The sequence below is a fragment of the Carassius carassius genome, chromosome 39 (genome assembly GCF_963082965.1).
Source record: "Carassius carassius chromosome 39, fCarCar2.1, whole genome shotgun sequence".
Taxonomy (NCBI): domain Eukaryota; kingdom Metazoa; phylum Chordata; class Actinopteri; order Cypriniformes; family Cyprinidae; genus Carassius; species Carassius carassius.
In genome coordinates this window covers 5,502,159-5,508,158 of record NC_081793.1, presented here as the reverse complement: position 1 = coordinate 5,508,158, position 6,000 = coordinate 5,502,159, and positions in this window count along the sequence as shown.

Below are 6,000 nucleotides of genomic sequence, written 5' to 3'. Positions count from 1 at the left end.
ACGCGCAATTATCTCAGATAACTCAATCCAGCGATACTAATCATACACAACAGGTGTGTTCGAAGAACCCAATTAGCCGGATCATGATTAGCAAGATGATATCATCTTGGATGTGTCATTTGATCTCGGATGTAAAAAGCGACGTACGAAGAACGGGCCCCAGTTTGTTTTTCTTGTTGTTTGTGGAGCCTGTGGTGTCTAGAGAGACCCCGTTTTTTTTACAGTGTTCAGGGGACAAGCAGCTAGCGGATAGTGAGGAGTTGTTTGCTGGATGTGACAAAAAATGTTTTGGCCTAAAAAAATGTGTGACACCACGTTTAATAAATCCCTCCTAAAACGTGCTAGTTTACGCTTGTCAACATTGCGTCCGCGCCTCTTTTTGCCTCCAGCTAAGCCCCGCCCACCCGGAGACGTTGCAATGTTTACACACTATTAAGGGGTCTATACGTAACGACGAATTTTTTTCTCCCTTCTCAAATTTCAAAATACATCAGAAAAGCATTTATTTTCAATGGAAATTAAGAATATAATCAAAAAGTTTAGGGTAGGTGTAGGGAGGGCTTTATTGTCCCATTAAGGTGGCATCCATTAAATTAGACTCAGTAAGTTATTATTGCACGCTGTTTTATAATGCACTACAATACTGAGGTGCAGATAATTGCCAAATGGAAGTGTGAGCCAGCAGGTACTGCCTCTTTGCCATTCTCAACAATTACAGATGTTTTCCACTGGAGTCTAGGCTACAGTAATCTCTGAATCTCAGACATAGTTTATTTACTCCATTTTGCCTTAAAAACATAACGTCAAACTTGGGTGTTTTGCAAAATACAAATGTTGGTTCAGCCTTCAGGACAAACAAGACCTAAGGTCATGTTCATGCATGGTTCATAAATACTGTTATTTGTTCTGAAGTTACCACATCTCCACATACTGTATGAGATTTACAGGACATGCTTTATGGAAGTGTTACCTTAGTTCTTCCAGAGAGCAATACTTCATAGCTGAATACTCACTTGTGGTTGTACTATAGGACACTGACATTTTTGTCATCGGTTTGTGCCAATGACTGGATCCTGGCCCTTCAGAAAATCATCCTGATCCTGATGATAGTAGGGAAGTGGCTGCTACCGATCCCCGGAGGGGTCACCAGAGATGGAATATCCCTGCTGCTGCTCATCTTTGTGTGCACAGCTGCTGATTTCCTCGAGTTCATCAGTGAGACACTCAGTGATGTGGAGTAAGTGATGTTGAGACTAAAAAAGACAGATATATGCGGGAACTATTTTTTTTCAAGATGGCCCCTTCTTTGTTGTCCGACGTAGTTATGATTTATTTTTCTGACTTTCATCAAATGCTGGTATTCTTTACCATTAAGAACTTCCTAGTAGTGTTGATTAGCATCTACAGACTGTGGGTCATTTGGATAGATAACAAACCTAGACATGTACAAGCAAGATCTTGTTCAGTCAACTGCAGTGATAATTCATCGAATCACACTTGTTGTTGTTGTTGTTGTTTTTTTACTCTTATTAATTATGGATACATATACATCATGTTACATTATTAATAAGGCGGTCAAAGTATGAGAGTGAAAAATTTGGTGCTGTTTGTGCAACTGTGCTATTTTTTAAGACTGCTAATGCATGAATTCAATTTGACATCATATATATATATATATAAACATTTTAGCAATTTAATGCCTTGTCAAAAGTATTATTATTATTTTTATTGTTATTATTATTATTATTAGTAAATTTTACTTAGGCCTTGTAATAATCAAAACTCCATAATCATCGGGAAGAAGGAGGCGGGAACCGGCGGACAATCAAAATGAAACTTTAATAATCAAAATAAACACAAAACAGCGCACCAGCCCCTCACGGACGACTGATGCACACAAATAAAAACCAAAACATAAAGTAAAGCCCAGGCCTGGTCCTCTCTCGTCCTTCACTGTCGTCGCTCCTGTTTTATATCCTTCCATCTCCTACGTGGGACTCGAGACCGGTGGGTCGAACAGGTGTCGTTCATCTCCAATCACACCACCGGCCTCGCTCGTTCCCACGTCCCTCGTCCCCGCCCCACTCGTCACATACCCCCATCGCCCTTCGCAGGCCGTGAGGGAGTTAAGACCGCAGTTTGAGCCAGCGGCTCGAATTGATATGGCTCAGGCCACAGACACTGCGACATCCTCCACTTCAGGTAAAAGTGGGGGAGAAAAGTCCTCTACTTCAAATGATCGCTCTGTTGCAAAGCTACTTGCGTCACTACAGTCACTCTCCATTTTAGCGTCTCTGACAGCAGCTGTCAATCAATCCGTCACTGCGAGTCTCAGGATCACGCCGCACTCGCTCAGACCCGACCTAGGTTCGTCCCCTCTATCTCCGCTGTGATCTGCCCACTTTTCAGCATTTTTCAAATATTGTCAGTGGGTGGAGTCAGGCTCTGAGCAGGGGTTTAGTTACACTTTAAAGTTCTGCATAATTAAGGGCGTGACCACTTGAGTGACAGGTGGATTGCCGCTGCTGACACTGCCGTCAAGCTAGGTGGGCGTGGTTTCAGCAACCAGCTCCCGCCTTTTTGCCCATTTTCGATTATCCAGGGGTGACGCTCGGTGACGCGCTGCCAAGATGGTGACGGCCCGCTCCGCCCACTTTTTGCTTCAAAAAAACTCTTCGGAAACTAATGGCTGACGTCACACTACGTCTATGTTTTTATACAGTCTATGGTCAGGACTGCCAACTTTTGAGTTCAACTTGGAGTGAGAATTTCCATGGCAGGCCGGGTGGGGGTTTTGGTTGGGGTTGCTTTGTTTTTTGCTTGACATCTGAGCATGCCTAGTAGTTAACGTCATGACGACTGGTACTGTGTTTTTATTATAAAATTATGTAAAATTACTATTGGAGTGCTGCAAAACTAATACATTTAGCTACACCACAACAAGAATAGCAATGCACAGGGAGAGAACTGCAAGAAAAATATATAATTCGTCTAAAAAAACTGATGTGCATTATGTAATGTGAATGCAGACTAATGTAGTATTTAAAAAATACTTGAATTTTCATAGCAAATTATTTTTGAAATGCAGTTGAAATGAATTGCAAAAGTAATAACTGGTAAATTGCCAGTTCTTTTGCAGTGCATTGCTATTGTTGTTCAGTGAAAAGTTATTATTAATAATTATTTCATACATATCTATGGTTTACTCGGATATATGTGACAATAGGGAAGAAAAGACTAACTTCCATATGGTGTTATGGTAAGTATGGTGTTGAATTGTGATATTGCCGTTTATGCTGAGGTTGCAGGTAAGGTTTCCTCCTTCCATTCAGATCATGTTTTACACACTAACCCCTGTAGAAGCTCAAAATTCACAAGTTATTTAATATTCTCAATTCTGTATTATATGTATGTATGTATTTAATATGCTTAATTCAGTAATATGCTTTATTCCATATTGCTAACTACAACGAGGAGTTCTATCAGTCTTGTATTCAGCATTGGGCTTTTTTAAATTACATTTTTTTTAGTCACCCTTAGATCATTTTTGTGATGTTTTTAACTTTTTTAACTATGTTTCTTACTAGAAAAAAAACATATTTCACAGTATTATTGTTTTTCCTGTATTTTTGATCAGTTACATTCAGCCTTTGTGAACATGAGTCACTTTATGCTTTTATGTACTGTAGGCCAAGAAGGGGTCAAGCTCAAAGCACAAAACACACAATGAAAAAACGTCACTGTGCCCTCTGAGGGCAGAGCATGTTTACACAATAAAAGCGTATGTCAAATTATAATTTTATTAATTTATTTTGGCTTTCAAAAATTTTGGATATCGAAAGGGAGGGAAAAGGATAGGATCCTCTTGTTGGGATTTTGAATCAGGAAGAAGCTGAAATTGACTTGCTTATGTTGACCTCATGTCAAGAAATGACTGCAAATCTTGATTTAAAAAAAACAGATACATACTGTAAGCTGATTGGTGCTTTCCTCTTTAAACAATGGATTTCTAGAGGAATGCATGTTAGATAAAGATGGTCCTAAACATAGCTCACATAGCTGAGATTGAGAGTGGTGATCTGTGGATGTGTTTATCTGTTTTTTCTGTCCTCTCCTGCAAGGCTTATTGTTTAAGAGGAAGTCATGTGTGATAACATTAAATTATCTTCCTTTATACATTTGTTGTCATTTTCTAATTTTGTTCTTTCTGACTGTATGAAAGCTTTTCTAATGAAATACTTTTAGAATCCTACATTTACAAACACTTAACTTTAGTTTATATGATATTTCTTAAATGATAAACTAAGCTTTCTGTTATATTTTTGCAATTTTATATGTGATTTTATTGAAGCATTTGATCACTTGTTTCATCAGATATCCACCAGAGGGCATCAGGTGATCAACAGCAAGAGCAACAAAAGTAGAACGTTTATATCCAACAAACAAGATCACATTTTTGGTTTCATTTGAGTTCATTTTAAACATAAGTTATTCATATCATAATTCCTAATTAAATTAGGTGATGATGGTTCCAAGTAATAACCCTATCTGTTTTTATGCAACAGATTAACAAAGATCAATTTTAATGTGATCATATGTGCTAATCTGAATATTCAAAATTCTGCTATGCAGCTGGAAACAACCCAGTGACATTACTTAAGCTGACTGATTCTGTTGAATTTATTATAAGAAATGTATCATTCATAAATATAATAAATGAATAATATACATTTAACATTTATGAACATTCCAGTCACAAGATTTTATCTGATTGATTCAGTTGAATTTTTTATAATGTATAATTTATAAACATAATAATTATAATAGATTATAGTTCCTTTAATCTGAAAATTTAATACATGTAATAATAAATGTATAATTTATTATAATAAATTCAGCAGAATCAATCAGCTCATGTCAGAATGTTTTCATAGCAGGATAAACACACACACACACACACACACACACACACACACACACACACACACACACACACACACACACACACACACACACACACTAAATAGAGATCCTTCTTGTGTTGTGTACCAACAGCATTGTCCTGTTTCAAAGTAGTGTAAATAACATGAATATAAATGATTTAAAAAAAATAATGAAGTTCCATGACTTTTCCAGTCATTTGTGACTATTTTTTTCTTTTTCTTTCATTTTTAGGTTTGAATTTTATTTTGCACTGACTTAGACCAACTCCTTTAAACTTTCAAGACTTATTGAGATTTCATTAATTTAATACTTTAAGATAGAGGCTCCCACATTTTTTATCTGAAAAGCCAAAAATCAAACTTATTTGAGGGTCATGGCCTAAAAGTTAATGTTGCATTATATCCAACAATATATAACTAAATAAAACAACAACAAAAAGTTAAAACAAAAATATAAATAATTGTAGTAATTTTAGGACCTTTTAGTGAAGGGGTCCCTCATGCTAAGTGGGGAAATCATACCCTTAAAAGTTTAAAAACTGTTTTGGAGCATGTACCTCTTAAAATTAAGTAAAATTGCATACATTGAAACTTGTACAGTTAACAATTTAATACCGAGAACAACATAGCACAGAATAAAAATGAGCAGTTCAAACAATATCTGTAATACAGTTTCCACAGATCTGCATGCCTCCTGTCACTGATAGAAGATTAACTAGAATCCTGAGTCTGCAAAGCTTGGATCTTTTGGTTAAGATGTTATAGATTAAATTGTATATTTTATATAATTTTCTTTATCAATATTTCTATTAATTACATCATTACCATAACCATTAATTACAATTGCCATTAAGTACTGTTATTAAATGTAATTACTGTTAATTAATTTAAGAATGATTAAATTTAATGACTGTATATATATATATATATATATATATATATATATATATATATATATATATATATATATATATATATATATATATATATATATCCTGTTTTAAAGCAAAATGTAAATTTAGAAAAATGTATTAAAATGAACAGTGCACATAGTAAA